Source organism: Callorhinus ursinus, unplaced genomic scaffold, assembly GCF_003265705.2.
Source record: "Callorhinus ursinus isolate GAN/ISIS: 27379988/994484 unplaced genomic scaffold, GSC_fseal_2.0 scaffold62, whole genome shotgun sequence".
Taxonomy (NCBI): Eukaryota; Metazoa; Chordata; class Mammalia; order Carnivora; family Otariidae; genus Callorhinus; species Callorhinus ursinus.
The window spans coordinates 3,994,597-4,019,045 of NW_027397124.1; the positions used below are offsets into that span (position 1 = coordinate 3,994,597).

The 24,449-nt window shown below is 47.3% G+C and overlaps 1 long non-coding RNA gene across 1 annotated transcript in view; it reads right to left on the minus strand.

The window, feature by feature from the left end:
• Positions 1-22,388, minus strand: part of LOC141371253 (uncharacterized) — a 77,242-nt gene extending 54,854 nt beyond the window's left edge. The window contains exon 1 of the long non-coding RNA XR_012376053.1: positions 22,254-22,388. This is a non-coding gene — a long non-coding RNA (uncharacterized lncRNA). The remainder of the gene's footprint in view (positions 1-22,253) is intronic.
• Between the last annotated feature and the right edge of the window lie 2,061 nt (positions 22,389-24,449).

Consider the following 24,449-nt stretch of genomic DNA (forward strand, 5'->3'; position numbering starts at 1 on the left):
GAGGGAACCACTGTGCTCCACAGAAGTAAGCCAACACGGCTCAGCGGACGGGCTCCCCAGGCTCCCTTGTGGAGGTAGCCTTATAGATTGAGGCTGAAACTGTCACATATAGACCATTAGGAGTAGACCATGTGGATGTCCTTGCCATGTTATGTAACCAGTTTGGAGGGAGCAGAAAGATCTTTGGTTCCCATGGGCTTTGGTGCCAAACAGAGGGCTAAGAAAATTCAAGGCCCAGGACAGCATGTGCACTCCCATTGTCTAGCGCCTTGTCCACAGGTCTTGGGGATCTGGGTCTAGTGTTCATTCCCTCAGCTCTCCCTTGACGAGAATCTTCCTCCTTCCCTGGTTCTGAGGCACCACGGGCCACCCAACCCTCCCAAATCATGACAATGCAATGTGCTATAGCATCATTTCTGACACTTGGGAACACAAAAGCAGAGTATGCTGGCTCATTTTTAAATATTAACGTGAGTCGGTGCTACAGGAGGTGACAATGAGCCTCAGTGGGTCTCTTTTGGCATTTCTGAATTCTGAGAGATCCCCAAGGGTCTTGCCCTCTGCCTAACATTAAAATTCACTCCCTAACCTGCTGGGGAACTCACACTGTGTCCCTGACACTCGGGAGGGGAATCTTGGTGTGAACCATGCTGTTCCAGGAAGTGGCTTTTTGAATGTTCAGCATAAAATATGTTCAGCATAAAATATCAGTGCTTGACCTGATACCTGCCCCGTGCATCCTCCTAGCACCAGGGGACCTGCCCCACATCCACCCGCAGCTTCCTTCCTGATGATACCGCTCACCTCTATTACTTATAGCTGCCTAAAGCCTTCTCTGCTTAATTTTTATTTTTCTTTTCAACACTGAATGGCAGCTATCCAGAGAGCCCTTGGGATCCAATCCAAGATGACAAAGCTTCACCACTAAATACCCCTGGTTCATGTTTACTTTTTTAATTACTTCATCAGTGAGTTCCAAATCCTCTAAACTCACAACTGCCTGGCATTTTGGGGCACCATCCCAAGCAAGGGTCTGTGGGGTTTGCTCTGTGTTGCCAGCCCAGAAACAGTATGAAACGAGATCACGTGTCATTTCCCCAGATGGCCTGTGGGAGAATATTTTTGGTTTTTATGCTTCAACAGAGACCCCAGAGTGGAATTCAGCTTTTCACAGTTCATTCCTAAGTTGAACAAACCCCCTTTTCTATGGGGACCTCAAGAATGTTAGAGATTCCCTCATCTTTCCATGGTTCCAAGCGTGGTCTAATCCCTTATCTCTTCACGAGCTGTTTGGCTCATGCTGTTTTGATTTCACCGGAACGGCTGGGCCTCTGAGATCCCTAGCTCTGGCCTCCTCTCTTCAGTGGGTCCCTCTGGGCCTCTGGGCTTAGCGTCTTCAATGGAGATCTTGCAGGATAATGTTTCCAAATTTGTTTTCCAGAGCCTAAGCCCCTGGGAGCAGACTTGCCTGGGCTTTGTCAGGCCCTGCCCGGGCCCCCCCATCAATCTCTCCTCACCCCCTTCTCCTCCATCAGCAGCTCCCTCCCTGTTGGCTCCATCATTCACTGCTGACCTTGGAGAAGCGATAAAGGCTTTGGTGGTGGTGCTCAGCTGGGGAGATGCGGAGGTGCCACAAGTCAATTTCTAGTTTTCAGCCGCTTCTCTCTTTCACTAGCTCCTAACAGATTTGAGGGTTTTAAAGGCTTTGTGAATCCAGGAAACCTCTTTCCACCCATCCCTGTCCTTGAAGCTCCTCGCTCAAGGACCAGCCCCCTGTTGATAAGACTCTGTGTCTTTTTAGGCCTGATCTGCTTTTGTGCTGCACAGTGTTGCCGAGTGAATGGTGGCCTCACTGAACCCCCAGGACCAGATCAAGCCGTTACCCGACGTCTGGTGTTCTAGTTGGGCCTGAAAACTATGTGGGGGCTGGGAGAGTCTTCCTAGGTGGCCCGCACCCCAGCGCTGCCCTCTCCCTTCTTACAGAGCTAGGTCCTGTCTGCACTCCAGGTTTGCTGGGCAAATAAGAGCATCTGCCTGAAGCAAAGGAGTCAAGAGCCCTGACAAGTCCAGATGCTCTAGCAAATCAGATGAAGAGGAATGTAAATCAGGGATGGCGCTCATTATGCCTTAGACCCTGTGTCACTCAGGTCACAGGCTCCCAGCTGTATGACTCTTTTTTGCCTTCAAGTTACAACCAGGTTTCAAAACTGACCCTCCACACCCTGACTAGCATACTTCACAAGCAGAAGCAGTTAAAGTCTGAGAGTCACAAAGGAAATGAAGAAGGGACCATGTATTTCCCAGATGCAGACGCTCACACACAAAGGATGGCTCAATCAAAGCCACCTTCAGGTCATCTGAGCACTCAGTTTAGGAGCGCGTATAAAACAGGGGTTTGACCCAGGGGATAGACATAGTCCCTGGCTTCAAGGAAGCCCCAGCCTATTTGGAAACCCAGGCTTCTTCCATGCCCAGCCTCCAGCCCACACCTCCCTGAGAATCTCTGGAGCTGAGCCTCAGTATATACCTTTTTTAAACACCACAGATCATCTTGATGTTCACGTGGGGTTGGGAAGTCCTGAAAGTACGCACAGAATGTGATGGCAAGAGGAAGGAGGAGAGCTCCCCTATCTAGACGGAAGGGGAGAAGAGTGCAGAAGACCAGGGGAGTTATGTCAAGAAGTCAAGAATTCAAGAAGTCAAGAATTCAAGAATTCATTTATTGAGAGCTGATGACGTGCCGGCCGGTCTCCTGAGTGCTGGGACTATGCTGGTACACGAAAAAGATGGTAAAAAATCTTTGTTCTCATAGAGATGATGGACCTTGGTCTCCTTGAAGAGGGTCTAGCTTGGGGAGAGATGAGAGAGGAAGAGGGGATTCTACTTTCAGGGTGAAATTGAGGAAACCAAAGCTTTGACGCTTACAAAGTGGCAAAGGGAAGGTGTAAACGTGGGCCTCCCAACCCCACTACGCGCTGCTACATACGTGGGCCTCCCAACCCCACTACGCGCTGCTACATAAAAGGATTAGTTAAGACGCTGCTCACAGAGCCCTGGCAAAACCCACACAGGTGCTGGCATTTCATGTGGTTGGGAGTTTGGTCCTTCATGTTATTTTTCCCTTCTGAACAGAACTTTCTGGGGACACAAGGGTTACAAATGTATCCATTTTTTGCTCAGCACTTTTAGCATTAACTTCCAGGCCTATCGGGTAGAGATACTCATCTACACAAATAACACAATTCCCTTAAGGGATTCAAGACACTTTAGAAACTGCAATCAAATTTGTAAAATAAGGCAAAGCAAAGCATAACAAAAAACCAACAAAAAATTATGTAACCATTTTTTTGTTTTGCAAAGCTATAATTAAGAACAAAAATTAGATATACAAGGAAAGAGCATAGAGTTTATCAGTGTATTATTTTGGGGACAAACTATAAAAGCAAACATGCATATTCAGGGAATTTCACATATGTGTGATTCCCACACAAAGACTGAAATTCCTGTTTTAACAAAAAGTTGCCTTCCTCCCCTAGAGAAGTAAAGCATGGAATACATCCGTACTTTCCAGCCCTTTCTTTCTTTCCATTCTAAACTGGTTACGGGAAGGGATACCCTTTGTTACGGAAATGTAGCACCAGCTTGGTTGTAAGAGGAAACTGAGGTACGCCAGTACCTGCCCCTACCCATGGTTACTTCTGCTAGAAGAGAAAGAAAACACACCCCAAAGGCTTGAAGTGATAACCAACGATTAGTTTTACTTCACAGGCGATAACAATGTGTCCTTTCATAAGCAGAAGATGCAAAAACTGGACTGTGTGTTACTTCTTTTTCCGTGGATGGGCAGGTCCATGAACTTGCCTTCTCTAACAGCGGCTGGCGCCTCTGCCCCGCCATCACTCAGCTCCTACCGACTTACTCCACCGCAATGTGGCTTCCCCGGGGGCACATCGTCTGCAACCCCTTCTGTGCCCCTATCTCCCTGTCCCCTCGGTTCTTCCTCTTACCTCAGTGGTCCTGCTCTGCATCTCCACAGAAGCCCCTGTCTCTAGGCTCCTTTTCCTCCCAGTCACCCCTCCGGCCATCCCTACTCCGTAGAGCTCTTCTTCATCTATCGCTTGCCCTTCTCCCATCTTGCTCTACTGCTCTCTTGTCTTTAGGATTCCCTCTCCTTCTTTCACTCCTCCACCAAACTGGACCCTATTCAAGGATATCAAGGCCCACCATCTCCACAGGGATGAGAACAGGGATTTTTTTTTATATCTGTTTTGTTCACTGCCATAGTCCTAACACCCAGAAGAGTGTCTGGTACATGGTCAGCTCTCAATAAATAGCTACTGAGTGAATGAATGAATGAATGAATGAACAACTTCACTGCTTAATTCCCCCGGTCCTCTGCACCATCCTCTCTTTCCCTTTGGCTGGGTCACCTGCCGCTCCTCTGTGTTCCCATCATATTCTGTGTTCACTTCTAGGATTGCTCAACCCTGAGCAAAGTCTGGTGCATAGCAAAGGCTTACCCTGGGTAGCTGTGTGAATATCATGATCCTAATGTCTACGGGTCTTCTCCTCACATCCCCAGGGGCCCAGGAGTCTGGTAACCAATCCCAAGCCCCCTTCAAAGCTTCTCCCAGACAGTAGAACCTCAAATTGTAGGGGAACTAACATTCACTGAAAATCCTAGAACCCCTGAGGCAATATGGTAGCATGTGTGTAGGGTCCCAAATAATCCTAGAAAATAAAAGTCTTGTTCTTTTGATATGTATGATTTTCCAAAGGGAGAGAGTATATTTCAGAGGGAAGAGCATTGGGTTTGAAGACCTGGTACTGGGGTTTGAGATCTGTCTCCATCTCTTCCTAGCTTTGTGATGTAGGGTGACTCACTTAGCTTCTTTCAGTTGTCCTCATCTGCTAAAGGAGATATTAGCCATCTCCAGGGTTTTTGTTAGAATTACATATAAATGTAAAAATTCAATGTAAACACTGACCAAAAAAGGGGGATAAATCAGGACATAGGTGAGGAGCACTTAATGGTTGCTAATTAATCTCTGCATCCCTTCCTTTTCCTGTAACCTTCCCACCCACCACCCACACACCCAACCCCTTGATCATTTCACTGCATCTTCCAACAGAAAGGATGTATAAGAAACATGCATTCTTGGTTTTAAATCCCAATTACTTAATGGAAGATAAAGGAGGGTATGTCTGTTTGGGTTGAAGAGAGTTTTATGAGCGAGTTGCAGACTGCTTGGTTAGCCGTGCCCGCCCCATAATTTCCATGGAGAGAGGCTACACTCAGAGCATACACCTGTCTCCTGTCATGTTGTATCCGAGTCAGCTCTTCATTTTACATTAGCAGGGTTTCTCTTCAAAACACTCCGATTTTGCTACTACATGACCCCCTCTTGTGCGGCAGAGTTTGCCACGCACTGCTCTTCAACATGGGTCTGTGCTCATAATTGCATCTTCTCCATGGTTTGGCACATCTACCCCAATAGCTTTTATTAGTTTCACTCTCACTTAACAGCAACAGTTGTGTCCGCCAAGGGAGGCTAGACTTGGGCTTAGATGAAACCAATTAGCAGCAAGACCCCCACTCCCCCTGCCTTTCTGCTCTGCCCCTGCATCAATGCCTGAATTAGCAGCATGAGCAATCTCTACAGCAGCTGTGTCAAGTTCTAAGCCAGGACTTTCAAAGCCCTTGACGGGCCTCCGTCGCCTCTGGACACAACCTTTGAGACCCCTGGCCAGTCTGGGCTGAGCCTTGCTGTCTCTGCCATGAGCTACCTTTTCCGTAAGGTGCTCTTCTGATGGTTTCTGCAGCTCATAGCGCAGTTGAATGCTGGCTTCTACTTAGCTTCACCCAGTAGAGCAAAGTGGCATGGTTGTTTTAAATGAGATTCCAGTTATAGAATATTCTTTGAACCCCGAAGCCCCTTGAATAGGTAAAAGCCCCCAGTTTTAGGTCAGTGCCAGGGGCTGCATGGATGAGAAAGGAGCCACAGTGTATGTGCAAGCGGGCAGAGAAGCTGGAAGTGAAAGTGATCGCCTTGCCACCTCCGGTCTCTTTGAGCTGGCTGAGCTCCAGAACTGAGCGCCAAACAGGATCTAGAGATGACTGGTTATCTCCTGTTTATTGATGATCGTTGACTGGAAAGTATTACTGAGTGTTGAACTGGCACAGGCTTACCTTGAAATGACTAAGCTTGCACGAATAGGATGAGTCACAGGCACTGCCAACTTTCAGGCACAGGCCCCAGGGCTGGGTTTTTATTACCTAGTTGAGGGTTCAGGCCTCATCCAACTGGGACTCAAGGGCTGCCTGTTCCTTCTTCCTCCATTATGAAGGAGGTGACAAAGTTGAGCGCAGCACAAGGTGGATGACAATTTTTAACCCCTGGGAAAAGTGAGATTTTTGCTCCCTGCTCATCATTTCTGTTCAGATTTGGCAAGTCTATGGGTGCCTTTGCCCCTTGCTCACAGCCAGAACTGGGTATTCCTGTCTGATAGTTGGAGAATTCATTCCTTTATTTGGTCACTAGATCTCCACTCTGAAACCTCAGGAGATTTACCTTCAACGACCAGCATGTCATCTTTCTCCTCCCTTTGTATTTTATTTCCAAAGGGGCAGGATGGTAGTGGTGTGGTGCGTTTTTATTTAATTAGCTAAAAGGGTCTGTGTCTACCTCCACTGCCCATAAATTAATGCCCATTGTAAATGCCATGTATAGAGACCTTCAAGGTTAGGATTAGCAAGTCAAGAGCTGGAGCTTGATCTTCATCATTAGTCCCTGTCCTGTCCAAAGGAAACAAGTGACTGATAGACCAAGGACAAGAATCTGTGAATCATGTAACGTCACATCAACGGAGCCAAGTAGAGAACATATTGTCCCCACCTAAGATGGGCTGTTGCTGGACTGAAGGTTCCAACTGCTCTGCGAGTGATAAATTCAAGGTGCTGTGGGCACCAGGGAGGCACATCTCACCCAGTCTGGTGGAGTAAACGCTGGAGGCCTCCCCTGCGTTGAGCTCTGAGTTTCGATAGGAATTGGCCATGCGATGGTGTGAGCTTACCATGCAGATGTATCAGCAAAGCTGAAAGCTCAGAGGAGTGAGGATGTGTGAGATGTTCAGCCTAGCTGCAGAGGTGGAGAGGGCTGAATGAGGGCTCTAAAGAGGAAGACAGGAGTGGATCAAGAAGGGTCTGTGTGACTTGCAGGAAGGGTTTGAAGCAGGAGAGCCACAGGACCAGAAGTTCAGTTGATCGAGTCTACTCTGGTGGAGGAGCGAAGGAAGCGGGAGTAGAAGCAGAACCATCAGGAGGGAAGTTTGGAAAGAAACGTGGATAACTTGGAATCCAAGCCTTGCTGGTAATGAGGAAAGGAGTTGGAACAGAGGACCCATGAGATGTTCCATGACATCTGGGGGTTGGTGAGGGGCGGAGGGTGGGGTGCACCTGGTCTCCCAGGCTTCCAGCTTGAGTATCTAGAAGAACATGAGAGGGACTTGCTGATACTAGGCACACAGCAAGGGGAGCAGGTCAGCAGAAGCCGGACAGGGAGGGGGAGGCAGTGATGACAAGTTCCATTTGAGAAGGTTAACGTGTTAAACTGGAAGCTCCCAGGTTCCTCGATTTCTGGTCCAATGCAGCATGCATGCCTGTGATCCAGTTGCATGGGTGTGGGTAGTTGTAGACCCTCCGTGCCCCGTGGGACCCTCGCTCCCCATTCCCAGTGGGGACACAGCAAGATGAACTGTAGGTAAGTGTAGTGCAGGGCTGGGAAACGGGTCAGCTACTAGTATTCTCTGAATCACATAAACACAATGTGTCTTTGTGTTTCGATGGTGTATTAGTGCACACCATCGAAACGCTATGCAGTTCATGAGATTAAAAGTTAATATAAAAGGGCGCCTGGGTGGCTCAGATGGTTAGGCGTCTGCCTTCGGCTCGGGTCGTGATCCCGGGGTCCTGGGATTGAGTCCCGCATAGGGCTCCCTGCTGGGCGGGGAGCCTGCTTCTCCCTCTGCCTCTGCCTTTCTCTCTCTCTGACTCTCATGAATAAATAAATAAAACATTTTTAAAAAGTTAATATAAAAGACTACAATCATTTTTGTGACATGAAGCAAAAACTATAACTCCATTACAAATTCTGAAAGCGCTGACTGGTAGGATTCAATGTTGCTACATTAGTAAAAGCATCAAGATTCAGGTAGCCAACCAGTAAATAATTAATAACGCCTATTATGTGAAAAGGCATCTAGGAGACGCAAAGATGTGGTGATTGCCCACATCCTCGAAGAATTTGTAATTTTAAAGGCATTCGTGAATACAAATAGGTATAAATACAAGTAGTATTTCATAAGTATCGAGAGCCAACTATCAGCAAAACCCCAGGGTGGGAGATTACTTCTGATTGGGGTGATGGGAAATCATGAGAGGCTTCATAGGCCTCCGGTCACCTGGCCTGATTATGCTTTTATGAATCAGACTGGACCTTTGAGCAAGAGTAGGATTTCATTCTAAATGCCACATGGGGTCTTTCTGCCTCCATGAAGTGAAAAGATCACAGTCAAGTCTCAAGTGCACACCCTAGGTCAAATAATATGAAACTGCCATTTTTTTTTTTTTGAGGCAAATACAGTTGAAAATCAACAGTCTCATGAAATTCAATACAATAATCCTATCTGGTCTGAGGCCTCCATTCAAAGAAACCCCAACAGGTGCTATGGCTCCCACAGCCTGCTGAAGAGGCGTGGCCGGTGCTGATCACCAGCATCTTCACATCGACTTCCAAGGGAGCAACTTTCCCAGGAGCCCACTCCTTCTGCTGGAACAAATTCACATGGTTGGAAACCTCTGGACAGTTTGGAAAATTCACTGGTGACATCTGCGTCATTCCCCAGATTCCCAGTCTCATGGGCAATAAAGGAAAATCAATTTGGATAGGTCATATTCTTGATGGTGAATGCTCCCGACAGGTCTTGCCTCTGAAATTCTCACTAAAACAAACTCTTTTAAGCCTCAGCAGCTTCTGGGAAATCCATATTAACTTCTTGCTTAATCTTTGGTGGAGGAGATTAATCACAAACCTACCACCACGGTCTCAACCCTGCTTTGCTAGAACTTGCCCAGTGTGGAAAAAACTCCGTTTGAACCCAAACCTGCATCCCACAGGAGAGTCCTATAAAGGCCAGGGCTGAGTCAGGCTTTTTGGAGCTGGCTGATTACTGATGCTGTCAGCTGATAAGGACGGAATCATTCCCTGAAGCCGAGGTCTTGAACTGAGAGCTTATTTTTAAAACTGTAATATTAGAGAACCATTTCAATATTCATGCAGGGATGAGAAAAAACTTTTTTTTAATAAATAATTTAAATGGTTACATTTTGGCCCTGCCCAGGATTGTGGATTCAACCACAGCCTGTCGATGGGATTATTGTTCACAACATATTTAAATTCACCCCACAAATGGCCTTGTTTCTTTTTTTAAAGGGGCAGTGTCATTCTAGAACTAGAAAGAAAAAGGCTTAGGAAACCCAACGGTCTGTCAAACGTTTTCAGACATTACTTCATTGGCCCCCACAGCACCTTTTATAGCTCCTGCTTGGCTCTGCTGGGATGCTGAGGCAAAGTGGGGAGCTGGGCCAAGGTCACCCCCCTGCACGGGCAGGGCTGCGCCTGGCCGAGAATGGCACGCGCGCTGTGACAGTCTCAGAAAGCGCTGCCTCGGCAGCTCTGTGTAATTAGTAGCTGCTTTCCTTTCGTCCCCGTGGCACCTAACGTAGGCAGGGGAGAAAGAGAAAAATACTGCCAGAGCTGACGTCAGTGGTGGAATGAGTTGGTGCCTTGGAGCCTGAAGTGTTGGAAGGGCAGGATGCTCGCGTGTCCCTGACGGTGACTGCGGCCGGCTGATTGCCCTGCGCGTGGCCTGCGTGTCGCCTCACCGACGTCCCGTGGGACCGCGCCACCTGGGGAGTGGCTCCGGGCCCCCAGGGGAAGCGGGAATCCCGGCCCCTGCCCGGCCCTGTGGGAACGGAGACCCCGGAGCTGATCACCACCCCCAGGCCCCGGCAATACGCACACAGAGCTTCATCCGACACAGTGGATGCCCATTTTCTAAGTGAGAGAACTGTTCCTGCTCGTCGTCAGGCTGGGGAGGCCTGGCCCTGCTCCACAGGCCCATCCTCCTGCGTCGGCACCAGCCGCTCGCCAGGACCCGGCGCCTGCCCACGGCCTTCCCGGCCCAGCGCGCTGGCCGGCAGGTGGAAGGCCGCGAGCGGAAAGAGCAAAGGAAATGCTTCTGTTAATTTTCTGTGATCCCAAACAAGAATCTTCCCTGTCGTGAAAGAGAGAGAGAGAGAGAGGAAGGAAGGAGGGAAGGAAGGAAGGAAGGAAGGAAGGAAGGAAGGAAGGAAGGAAGGAAGGAAGGAAGGAAGGAAAGAAAGAAAAGAAGAAAGAAAAGAAGAAAGGAAAGGGGCGCCTGGGTGGCTCAGTTGGTTAAGCGACTGCCTTCGGCTCAGGTCATGATCCTGGAGTCCCGGGATCGAGTCCCGCATCGGGCTCCCCGCTCAGCAGGGAGTCTGCTTCTCCCTCTGACCCTCTTCCCTCTCGTGCTCTCTATCTCTCATTCTCTCTCTCTCAAATAAATAAATAAAATCTTTAAAAAATAAAAGAAAGAAGAAAAGAAAAGAGAAAGAAAGAAAAGAAAGAGAAGGTCCCCGAGAGGGAGGTAGCATTATCTTCTCCCATACTCGAACTCGGACCAAGTGTGTGTGTTTGAGGCAAGGGGACATCTTGTTCTGGTTTCCCAGAGCAAGTGGATGGTGAAGGTGTTCTGGACTGCCTGAACTTGAAGGGAAGGCCAGCGCTGTCCTAAGCCTTGTGCCGCACCAACTGAGGAGGCCGGGGTGGCCCCTGCACAGGTGCCAGTGTGACCGCGGGGACCTTCCCCGGGGGGGGAGATGGGGGAGGGCGGTGGGGGCCTGACGCTCCTGGTGTGACGCCACTGCCCCTCTGGGGTCACCGCTGGAGTCCCAGACAGCACTTCTCCCGCAGCTGAGAGGGACATGTGGTCAGAAACACATGAATGGAAAAGAGAAAGTCCTTGTGCCCCTGGCCCAAAGCCGGGTGTGTCCACGGTCTCTTGCAGGGGCGGGTATCATGGTTAAGAGCAACCCTGAAAGGAAATGTTCTAGCTTGCTTAGCTTGCTAATTGTTTTTCCTCTGTGACTCCCAAACTGGGTTACACTCTCCCTGAGGTCAAGAGTCTTCCGACTGATGGTCCTCCTTTCTGGAGCTGCAAAGGGCAGTCCCAGAGAGGCCAGCCATCCCCGGGGTGAGCGGGAACACAGCAGAGATCTGGGCATCGGCTAGAACTGTGAGGGTAGGAGACCAAGTGGAAAAGCTTCATGTCCCTGTTGTTGGCAGGCCGGGAATGTGAGCTGATCTTCTAGTCTTCATCTGGCCTAGGGCAGGCCTGACACACAGAATGTGACCCACACAGATTTGTGGATAGTTTTGGGAAGAAGGGTGAGCAGTATGGCAGTGTTTCTGCAGGTCTGTCTTATGCCCAGGAAAAGCCCCAGAACTACGGGCTCCACCCTACTCTCTTTCTTTTCGAAAAGGACCAGCTCATCCACCTCTTGGCCTGACCATAAATTCTGAACTGACTTCCTAAGAATATGTCAGGTCTCAGAAAAGGACACTGCCTGAGGAAGTCCCATGACATGCCACAATCTTCTTTCATAGAAATGAGGAGGAGGTAGAGGTGAGGACACTGTTTGGGAAAATAGGTCAAGCAAGGGGAATGCCTTGGAAAATCACCTTCCATTTGCCTTGGGAGGCTACTAAACATGAACGGAAATTCCCAAAGGAAGAGGGAAGGGATCTGTCCCAGTCAGTTTCTACAAATAGCCTAGACACTCAGCATTCTGGAATGATTCGAGGAGTCATGGCCCTGGCTGAGGGCAAGGGACGGATGAGGCCACTCCTCCCAGACTTCTGCCCACAGGGCTGCACACTAAAGCTTTGGTTTTGTTGTCCCAGCCAGGCTCACAAAACACAGGCTCCCTTTGAGCACTATTATTCATACTATGTAAGTCCAGCTGGCCTTTGAACAACAGGATTTTAAACTGTGTGGGTCCACTTATATACAGATTTTTTAAATAAATACAGCACCGTCCTGTAAATGTATTTTCTCATCTTTAGGATATTAATAACATTTTCTTTTCTCTGTCTTACTTTATCATAAGAACAAAGTATAGCATACGTATAACATACAAAATATGTGTTAACTGACCATGTATGCTGTCAGTAAGCCTTCCGTCAGCAGTAGGTTATTCGTTGTTAAGTTTGGGGGGAGGCAAAGGTTACACGTGGATTTTGGGGGTTGGCACCCCAACCCGTGTGTTTGTCAAGGGTCAACTGTAACTTAATAAGCATCACCTGAATCTTCCTGGTGCTTTGAAAATAATGCCCCAGCAATCCACACTGGCTAGGAGTGTGTGAAGGAAGACATATCTGCAGAGCAGCCTGTCTCGCGGCCTTCAGTGTTTATGCCTAAACACCCCTCTCCAGTCCTGGATGTTCTAGCTCTACTTTTGTGCTTCAAATCTTGGCTCTTTGTTTTGCTTTGTTCTCCAAGCTCTGATGACTGGGCAGTGCACCTATTAATCTTGAATGGAATGAAGTCTCCTCCACTTCCATTTGAAAAAGAAATAGCTTTGCCTTTTCCATTTGATTCAACAGTATAAAATATTTATGATTCCTCTGGCACCTCCAAGCCCCCTCTCTCCCATCGATTCTCTCAGTCAGCACTAAGTGCTCACTTTGAGGAAAGTACTTCCTGTCCATCAGGGACAAGCCCAGGATGACAACATGCCATGAGCCCAGCTGCCGGAGTCCACTGGGTCACCAGCAAAGCTCCTGCTGCCTCCATCGGGGGCTTTAGTGGCTTTCCAAGCCACTCAGCAGAAGACTGAAGCCCCCTGGGGCGCTGGGGGCCTGCTTTTCCTTATTCTCTTCCACCTGGGTGTCCCTGCTACACACAAATCTAACAGCCATCTCTGGCTGTCGTGTGACTTCAGGGGCTAAGTCAGGACGCCTGGGAGTGAGCCTCATCTGGGAGGCTTCCTGCAGATCGCAGAGGATGGGGATGTCCACGCACTCTGGCTGAGCCAGGTGGGTGGTTATGTCTTCCAGAGGGGAAAGCGCCCATTTCGCGGTTCTTGAGGCTGACAAGAGGTTTGCTTCTTGCCTCTCAGGAGTGACTGCTGCTCTCCCCTTGCCGGTCCCTACACAGGGCTCCTGACGTCACTGTACCAGCAGTTCCTCCAAACCTACTCACTGCTTGCTGTAGGGGCAGGAAACAGTGCAGGAGGTGGTGTGAGACACTGATCCCAACTGACCCAAAGAAAGACACAAAGCTTTCTAAGTCCCTAAACCTTTCCGTGCCTCAATTCCTGGGAATTAGAATGGAAGTCACCACCCTGAGTGATGAGGAGGGTTACCTGCACTAAATGTAAACGGCTTACAACTGCCCAGCACTTAGTAAGTGCTCAGGAAATAGGAGCTACTGTTGCTATAATTGTTGCCAGTTTTATTTGACAAAAGCCCTCACCAGCCCCAGCCATCGATGACAAGGATGTGTGTGTGGCAGATGGCAGGGAAACACAGTGGGCTAAAAGCCAGGAAATAAGGACAACCTAACATGGGGCCGCCTGGAAGCTTCTCGACGCTTCCTGCCTTTATCCCAGAGCCAGCGAGTAGAAGCAGCTGAAGCGTGCTGGGCCGTGGGGCAACTAGGCTAACTGCACACCCCTGCGCCTGGTATCATTCTTTATACATAGGGTGCGCTCAATAAATCCCAAATGTGTGGACTTACGTCTAGCATCCCCCCACACCCTATTCTTGCATTTTCTTAGGTCCTGAGTGTTCTCCCTAAGGAAGAATACCATACTCTTTCTCTCCCCTAGCCCTCACCACCAAAACATGTCTGTCAGGTATGCCAAACTCCCAGAGTCCTGGCTTGGCCAACAGTACAACCAGACACGTAGCTGCAAACTGTAAACAAGAGTTTTAGGGTAAGACAGGCTTGGGTTCAAATCCTGACTCTGATAACTTATCCACAGTGCCTAGGGCAACCTATTTAACCTCCAGAAGACTCCGTTTCCTTATCTAGGAAATGAATAAGAATAGTGATGGAACCTCAAAGTTGCCACTCACAGAATAGGGATTTCAAGAGATTGCAAGGAAAGAGATCAGCAAAGTACCTGGCACATTCTCCATGCTCAGTAAATGTTGATTATTATGGCCACTATTGCTTGAGTTAACACACCTAACCAGAGGACATTTGACTTTTCCTGAACTCTTTAGAGGCGACTATGCCAAAAGACTATCAGAGTGGCAGTCAGTGGTGGACATCTTGTCCAGGCCAGAGGGAGAGATTTTTGGAGAAGTGGTTTTCTGGGCAGACATCCCTTCACGGCCAGCAATAGAGTGCTATTTCCTCTGGCCCTGACCAAGGAAAGCAAAGCAAAGAAAACCATGCTACTGGGCTAGAAGGTGAACTGAGCTCATGCAATCCCTCCTGTGCCAACGAGGAAGGATAGGAAGAGACAGAACGAATAGAAAACTGGTTCTGAGTCAAGTATGGTTAGCCTGGCAATGGGGTCAATTTCAGTCATGAAGTTATTTTAAGTGGTGGCAGTAGGAGACTGGTTTGAGGTTGCTTAATTGTACGGCAAAAAGTCCAAAGGCTGGAGAACACAAAAGAAATGATGATTAAAAGTCACTGTGGCTAACGTAGGATATTCCCCTGAAAGCTCATACACAGGCTGTTGCACAAATGTCTCCTGAACTGAAACAGTGCCACCCAGCCTCTCCCGGGTGGACCCTGAGAGAGGCATGGGCTGTGTGCCTCCCTGATGTGAAACTTTTGAGCCCTCCTGGAAAGGGCTGAGCAAACACAATTGTTTAATGAAGCTACACTTGCCCAACCAGTGTCAGCATGTTAGTGCATTAGAATGTATTATGCTCGGCCATGCCGGTACTTTCTCCATCTGTTTACATTTAGAATGGGACTTGTCGCCAAAGATTAAGAATCCCAGAGCCCACAATCCAGAAAGCACAAGCCAAAGGGTGGAAATAAAAACAAATTGAAAAACTACTTGTAGCTCAGTTGAATTCAGAAGGACTGGGAATTTTTTTCCCTAGAGCATTCAGTCCTAGACAATGGGCCTTCGTGTCAGAAAAGCCAAATGGGCTTCTCAGGGTCCCTCTCCAAGTGTGTCACCTTGACTCGGGGCTGTCTTTTCCATCACGACCAGACTCTGAACTCCTCAAGGCAGGAGTTCTTTTTAGTTTTCCCAACCTAGAGCCTGGAATCTGTGCTTAACAAATGCTGGTTAGGTGAATAAGTAAATGAACTACAGTCAGGTCCTTGTGTTGGTTTTCAAGCATGGCTACAAATTCTTTGAGACTCTTCCGTTAAAAGTAATGTCTGCCTTTCCTCCCCTTGAATCTGGATTGGATTCTGAGTACTCTCCCCATCTTAGTTGAGCAGAAGTGACATTTATATGATTCCACAGCTAAGTGATAAAGGCTGTGCAGCTTTTGAACTTGTTCTTGGAGCCTAGAGTCACACATAAGATGTTCAACCACGCTGAGCTGCCATGTTGGGATGCCACGTGCAGTAATGACATGGAGAGGTCTCCATACTATATAAACAGAGATGCCCAGCATTACCCCAGGCATTTGACATGTGAGTAAAGAAACTTAAAGACGATGCCAGCCCAACCGTGCAAGTTATTCCCAACTCTTTTAATCTTTCCAACTGAGCCCCCAGTCACTGTGGAGCAGACCCAAGCCCTTCTCACTGTGCCCGTCTGAATCCCTGACCCACAGATTCCACGAGCACTGTAAAAGGGTGCTTGCTTGGGTTACACCACGAAGTTCCGGAGCAGTTCATACATGACAATAGATAAACACTACATTCTTCGAGATGCAAGGCAAAAGACCTTGTGCTAATCTGGCCCCTCCTATTTGGTAAAAATTGCCACGGTCAGGAAGTTGATCTTAAAAAAAAAATTAGTTTCTTTCTTTAGTTGAAGCCCATAATGTCTGTATTTGACCTCTGCAGAGATAGGTAACAGCTGGTTTCCACTCTCATTTTATCATAGGCCTTCACATACTTGAGAATACTAAGTAGATTTTCAGTTTTTTCTTCTTTGGGTCAAATACTCTGAAATCTTTGCAGATCCTTTTATCTTTCTTCATTTTACCTTGTATTTGCCATCCTCTAAAAACAGATGTCAGCAGCTTTTGGAGAGATGGAGAACGTCATCATGAAATGAGAGATTTTGATCAAAATAACAATCCTTTTGGCATCTAAGGTGCTTCAGAGTATGTAAATCATTCTCACCCTGTATTATGGATGCCCATAACTAGCCAGGGACATGAATAAGCTGGACATTTATTCCCACTTATTAAAATTAAGCTCCTGGGACGCCTGGGTGGCTCAGTCAGTTAAACGTCTGCTTTTGGCTCAGGTCATGATCCCGGGGTCCTGGGATCGAGCCCTGGGTTGGGCTCCCAGCTCAGCAGGGAGTCTGCTTCTCCCTCTCCCTTTGCCCGTCCCCCTGCTTGTGCGTGCTCTCTCTCTCTCAAATAAATAAATAAAAATCTTTAAAAATAAATAAATAGAGTTAAGCTCCTTTCCCAGAATCACATTTGTTAATAGCTAGGCTGAGACAAGAAAACACACCTCCTGGAACTGCAAGTACAGCCGTGCAGGACAGAAAGGAAATTAAAAAGAATAAAGTCAGCTGATGTATTTGAATAGTGAATTATTTTCTCTTCAGTCTTCCTTGATTACAATTTTGTCCTTTCAATAAACAAAATCAGGACATTTTTTAAAAAGAAATATAGGTTTTTATAAAGTGTTTGGACAGTATTGAAATATTTTGAAGTATGTAATTTTAAATATAAATAACTCAAATTGTGGGCACAACAGAAACTACTTAGTGAATTATGTTTTCATTGCTGTCATTGACTTTAATTTTTCTAGTTCTAGAGAAAATGGAATTTGTTGTGGTCAGAATTAGAAATTAGAGACAATACATTGAGCCTTACTGGGCTGGCATAGATATATATTTACATATTTGTACTTAAATGCCAATTATAAATGTGTTCTATTACATGAACAATGTAAGTGTTAGACCGTAAAGAAGCACCGGGATTATTTTTGTAAAGATTTTATTTATTTGTTAGAGAGAGAGAGAGAGCACGAGCAGAGGGAGAAGCATGTTCCCCGCTGAGCAGGGAGCATGACTTGGGGCTCGATCCCAGGACCCTGGGATCATGACCTGAGCCGAAGGCAGACGCTTCACCGACTGAGCCACCCAGGTGCCCCAAGAAGCCCTGGATTTTATGGATACCATGTAACCTTCACCAAGAAGCCCGTGAATGAAAGTCCCAGTTTTGTCGCTTCCTGTCCTATCAACAGAGCATAGCAAGTTGGCATTCCGGCCTCTGCTCTGTAATGTAGGCATGGGTTCACACTCATCCTCAATGCCAGACCTTCCATAGGCACGACAAGGCAAACAGCCAGATAGGATGTGTATTTCTGTGTCCTGACTAGAGCCCAGGGAGCAGAGAAGAGAAGATCCAGAGGAGAGAGTGACAGAGACGGGGGGTAAGGAGAATAAGGCTCAGCGGTATTCCTACTCAGCAAAGGAAGCTACACTCTCAGGATCATATCTGTTGATGGCTGAGCTGAGACTAGGAAACAGAGTGAAGAGACACCTGCCTGTGGCTGTTCCACCACAAGAGCAAGACTCACACTTGTCTCCCTATGTTCCACAGAGAATGGCCCATGGAACCCTGAATGCCAATCTCTGCTGGAGTATTGGGAGAGAGTCCAGAGTCTGCATTTTTAACAAATATTCCAGGCAATTCTGAGGCACACTAAAACATGTGTGCTCATCCATGTCATCTTCTCAATAATTCAAAAAGTAGCAAAGAGTAATGCAAGATTCAGGGACGCTCTGGGGCACCTGCGTGGCTCAGTCAGTTAAGCGTCTGACTCTTGGTTTCGGCTCAGCTCATGATCTCAGGGTCCAGGGATCGAGCCCTGCGACAGGCTCACTCTCCGTGCAGAGTCTGCTCAAGATTCTCTCTCCTTCTCCCTCCCCCTCTTCCTCCCCGTCTGTCTACCCCCAGCCCCCACACGCACACACACACACTCTCTCTTTCTCTCTAAAACAAATAAATAAAATCTTAAAAAAAAAAAAAAAAGACTCAGATTCTGTTGAGCGGTGACTGGAGGAGTCAAACTGGAGCCCTTCGGAGTTGAGAAGCAGACTATACCGCACATCGTCACAACCTGGTGATAAGTCATGACACTTCTCTGCGGTTCAGTGTCCTTGTGCACAAGGTGAGAGGTTGGACTACGTTAGCTTTAGGAGTCCTTTCGTGGGTGACATTTGAGGATGACTTGAGATGAAACAGTGGCTGCATCCAAGGCACCCGGATACAAGGTGCCATTTTGGATCAGAGAAACTTGTACAAACGTTGGGCCAAATGTTTTTCCAGTGGTCTCTGAATCCCTCGGATGGATTTAAAATAAGAAGAATAAGTACATGGCACATTTCTATCAAGATCCAGTTCTAATTGGTGCTGCGTCCGCCAGATCTTGATCTTGCAGGGATGATTGCCACCAGTAACCCAGCTGCAGCGGAAAGGATGTGGGCACAAACCCTTCAGACTTGGGTGTGTCCCTTTAGACCAGGCCGGGGCCATCAAAGCACTGAGCTCCCCTCCACCCTTTCCGACTGCCCCAAGACTGGCACAGGGCTTACTAAGAGCGAAAGTAACACTCGCCTATCTGGGGGCCAACAGTCTTTTGTAGGTGGTTGAATGAGGTGCCAGACAGAACTGCCACCAGAGAGGTAAATTTTTCACAGCCTCAAATCAGATACTCCTGCTACCTGATGTGCCAATCATCCAGGCCTGACCCTTGTACTCTACCGGGCCCCACCGTGACAAGGGACAAGTACACTCTTACTGTCGGGATTTGCCTGCAAATTCTTGTCACTCTAATTTGTCATTCCAGAATATATAACGGCACCTACTTAGGCCATAAAGTCTTCTCTCGCCTAGCGGTGTTTTAGAGAGAAACCAGCTGCTTCTGAAACAATGCAATATATGTTAAGGGAAAAAAAAAGAAGAAGATAGCAGGAGGGGAAGAATGAAGGGGAGTAAGTCGGAGGGGGAGACGAACCATGAGAGACGATGGACTCTGAAAAACAAACTGAGGGTTCTAGAGGGGAGGGGGCAGGGGGGTTGGGTTAGCCTGGTGATGGGTATTAAAGAGGGCACATTCTGCGGGGAGCACTGGGTGTTATGCACAAACAATGAATCATGGAATACTACATCAAAAACTAATGATGTAATGTATGGTGATTAACATAACAATAAAAAATTTTAAAAATAAAATAAAATAGAGAGAAACCAGCAATGAGAGGATACTGCGTTGTTATGGGGCTGTTTGTCAGTGAATTCCACTTATCAATTTATCAATGCCATTTTGCAAGAAACGGTCTCCGCTTTAGAGATGACACTTCAGGGCGCCTGGGTGGCTCAGTTGGTTAAGCGACTGCCTTTGGCTCAGGTCATGATCCCGGAGTCCTGGGATCGAGTCCCACATCAGGCTCCCGGCTCAGCGGGGAGCCTGCTTCTCCCTCTGACCCTTTCCCCTCTCATGCTGTTTCTCTCTCTCCCTCTCTCTCTCTCTCTCTCTCGCAAATAAATAATAAATAAATAAATAAATAAATAAATAAATCTTTAGAGATGACACTTCATACATAACAGGCAGGGTTTGAGTCTCACTCGACTACCAGCACATTACATAATAGAACGTGTCACCAGGCCTCAGATGAAGCAGTAAGGCTGTGTGTGTAGGTGACACCAAAGCCAATATGCGATTAGCCAAAAAATGATTCCATGCCTTCAGAATGTGGGTTGCAAAATGAGATTGTGTAGGACTAAAGGGGTCAATGGTGGTGGAGTGCAGGAGAAAGATCTGACAGCTCCCCAGCTCTGGACAATCTGTTCTCAGTTAGCTAATAGTAGGGAGGAAACACGGAGGGATGAAGCACTAATACTCCTGAACGCCTGAATCAGTTTCACTCTTTGGCCTGATTTTATGGGTCTGTTTCCCATCCCTCCCTGACTCCTTCTTTGGGCTGCAGACGAGGCCTAATTAGGCGGTTTGGTCATCAGTTAGCAACTTTAAAGGAGATAAACGGCAGTCAGGGGCTGGTAGGGAGAGAACCCATCTGTGAAGTCCCAGTGAACTGCCAAGCCAGACGACCATCCCTAATTAATCAAGAGTAAATGAAGGCTGTCGATGGTTTTCATTCAAAGACAGCACGGTGCCATTTTGAGAACTCCCCAGCTTGGAACGCAAAAACCCCAAGTTTTCTCTCTAGCCCTGTCTGGTTCTGGACTGAATGACTCACACCATCCAGTTCGCCTCCCCGGACCTGTCTTCTGAAAAGTGAGGCTAATGGATGTGGCCTTCTGCAGGAAAGGACTGGGAAGGAACAACTGAAAATTATTAGGAAGCCCCTAGCAACATAAAAGTGGTGATGAAGCAATAATGAGCTTGGGCCGGAAGTCCGAGTTTTCGTGGGCCAGTTGTTTTGATTGCTCCTGTTTGTTATTAAACCGGTGCCGGAGTGAGGAGGAAGGCCGGAGGTCGAGCGCTTTGGTGGTCTTGTTAGGTTGCCGGCGCGGGGCTTTTGCAGATATGCAACACTGCCCTCTGTCGGCATCCGGCATATTAATACGCCCCTGAAGCTGAGCAGCCCATCTCCCTCCACCGCGTGTCTGCGTGCCTCACAGCGGAGGCCCAGAGAGCTGGTGTGCAAGGGCCTGTGACAAGCCCACGCAGCGGAGGGCTTTTGCTTCACAGAGTGTGGTGCGTGTCCATTAGAAAGCTGCTGAGTGGAAATCTTATTCCCCGGGATTTTAAACAGACACATTTTCTGGTATTTGACATCAATGGGACATTTAGCAAATGGAGTGCCAGATGGAGCTCCTGGCTCTATTTTCTGTAAGACACTTGAGAGTCGAAAACCTCCGGATGTTTGCATTTGATGGGCTTGCTCGCTGTAGGGCTGGCCACGGCCCAGTGGACGTGGGGCATTGTGTGGGCTGTGAGTTGAAGGAAGAGCTGGGACACACGGTCCAGGAAGTATCAGCTCTGCCTACAGTGTTACACATGGAAGCATCCTTGGTAATTCGCTTTAACACTCAGACACTCACTTCTCTACCATTAGGGGACCTTCTGCGAGCCACAGGCCAGGGTGCAGATAATAATTGACTACTGCTTTCACAAGCCTGCGGAGGAAGGGAGGGCGCACCTTGGTGGCACCATTCTACAGATCAGAAAACCGGGCCCAGGATGGTGAGGGACTGGCCCGCAGTTCCACACTTGACACAAGGCCACATACACACAGGCAAACAGTGAGGTCTCAGGTCTCCTCTAGTGGCTAAGCAGCCCCCCACCCCTTTTAAGTGACCCCACGTACATATATAAATCATTTTGATATTTAGTGTCACTAATTCCCATTCACTTGAATCACAGCTTAAGGTTATAGTCCCTCAAAATTGCTTTATTAATCCTGTGTTTATGAAGGCTTGAAGAAAATTTCAGTGGTAATAGATACCCTGAAGAGTCTTTGATATGTTCAAAATTGTCCTGTAATTATGCTGAAGTTGGCTGACAGGGATCAAGTCAATGAAATAATGACTGTCTGAGAAAGAACATTTGGATCTTTTCTTCTCATCCAGTTGCCATTGTCTTTGGTGTTCAGGCACAGCTTTCTTAAATTGGCCTGCTATAGAATGGCGGCTGTTCTTTGTCCTAGGCAGAGATCATCGGAAATTCTAGAGCTCTGATTTATCCCTGAGGATTTTTCACTCATTGTACAGTAACCAGAAAGTGTTTAGGACTCAAACAGTTAAATGGGCATGGCCCCATCTTTCAGAAGTTTGCATGCTGCTATTTTTACAGATGTTTTCCTCAGTTCCCACCTTAATTCAGGTCAGGGGAGTTACTGGGAAATGAAACTGTATTTCCTCTGTTTCCCTCCTCCCTGCACGGTTGACTTGAACTGGAAGCCCACAGATATGCTCTACCGGTCGACACTGGAGTTGTTTATCACCTCATCCAGGAGATGCAATGATTACCTGTTTTTGCCGGTTGTAGATAAGGGTAGCATCATCAACATATGGGGAGATGGTCCATAGATCGGGCACTTCTTATCTCTGCCTTGAATTGCCCAGTGGGGCCTCCTTCCTTCAGCAAAGGCTGCACCCGCCTGGGGCGGCTCCTTCAGAAGCAACTGCAACGTGTGTCACGACATAAGTTGATTTCCCACACACCAGACAACAGCCCTGCTTGGCTCTTTTTCCAGAACAAAAACCCTTATCCCATATGACTGTCTCAATGACAACAAAACCAATGAAGAGGGGCGCTCTTCACTGGGTGGCTCAGTCAGTTAAGTGTCTGCCTTCGGCTCCAGTCATCATCCCAGGGTTCTGGGATCGAGCCCCACATCAGGCTCCCTGCCCTGTGGGAAGCCTGCTTCTCCCTCTCCCACTCCCCCTGCTTGTGTTCCCTCTCTCTCTCAAATAAATAAATAAAATCTTTAAAAATAAAGAACAATGAAGAACGCTGTTACTTTTTCAGGTAAAACTAATAATAATAATAATAATATTAATAAAACAAAAACCTTCCACTTAGGTTTATCAGCTTCCCTCGGCTCGCCTACATTGAACTGTTGGCACAGTTTAGGCAAATCTGAACTTCGGAAGAAATTTCGCAACTGTCTATTCCAATCTTCCGGTTAACACAGAAACGCACTCCCTTTCTAAATACAACCACTGACGAAGAGTCTTCCCTTTAAAAGGTTGTGCACTCCTTTCTGAAGAGCTCCAACAGAGGATAATCAAAAGCAAAGTCCTTTCTCTTACTGGACCTTGTAAGTGTTCCTTTGGGATATATTCAGAAGTAAAAGGAGAGTGAACTACACGCCTCAAGAAGGGGCCATTTCTGTGCAATGACAACACAACAGACCAAGTTGATCCATGTGATCAATCTGATCAATTGTGAAGAGAGAAGTCCTACAGAAGCAGCCTTGGCAAACCTCCACACTGGCCCTTTTACATGCTCCGTGATCATCTGGACGGAGTTGTGGAATGTGGCATTTCGGGCTAACGCAAGCCCCGAAGAACACAGAGCATACACCCAAATTAAGTGACCCGCTAGTGAATAGGTCCTGAAAGTCTACAAAAACCAACCACAGGACTGTAATGAAAGAAAGTGATGACAGACAAGCTATAACATACAGCCAGCCAATTTCTGAACATGGTATTTTGGCTGACTAGTCTGAGACATGGGAAGAATTATGTTGCTCAATTTATAACTTATTAACAAGGGAGAGAAGCCGTCAATACAGATGGCTGGTTCTATATCAAAGGAGACGCGGGGAGGTGATATTACAGAGCTTCTATTGAGCAAACTGCCAAGCCATCCTTAGCTCACTTTTTTCCATACCTAATCATTAGAAAAGAATGAGTTTTCAAAAGGTGAAAACCCTGCAGCATTCTTAGTAAGCCCTGGTTTGCTCCCTTGTTCTCTGCAGAAGCCTCGGCAAGCTGATAGAATCAGCTTCATTCCTTAGGCAAGACAGTAATTACTTTTTCACATGGTGCATGTTCCTTGCAAGCAATTGCGAACAACGTGCAAAATAGAATGCCTTTGGGGTGGGGGGCGGTGAATTGGAAGTTTATGATAGTGTTTTATGCTAATAGATGAAATCTGCCCCCACATCTAACATAAAAACTACTTTTGATTTACCAAAAAAAACATAGGGTACCTTATGGATGGTCTATGAACACTTCTAACAGTAAGCCCCAAAATAGGCACCAGAAGTGTCAAGTACATGAAGAAAAGAGCCATCCTGGCCCAAATGGACTTTGAGTTTATTTTATTACTCCATAAATGAAATTTTGTTCACTGTGGCCTTCAGTCAATGGCATGGAAGAGACAGAAGACTCATGTTGTAGGCATGAGTTAGGCATGCATGCCTGATTGGGGATAATCTCACTGAGGCCTAATTTGCCTTTATCTGTAGAAAGGAGAGAACTGGCTTTAACGTTCTCCAAAATTCATTCAGTCTTTATATTGTGATTTTTGTCTTTTTGGATGAATAATTTCATCACCTAGCAGTGGGAAACAAAGGACACCAGAAAACTCTCACGTGCCTTTGGTCCATTGGAGGGCTTCTCCATAATGTATTTCAGAAAAGGAATAGGGTGTTAGTCCCCTCACTTCCGTGTGGGTCCGAATTCATCATCCCACCGCTGAGTCATTTAGGACCT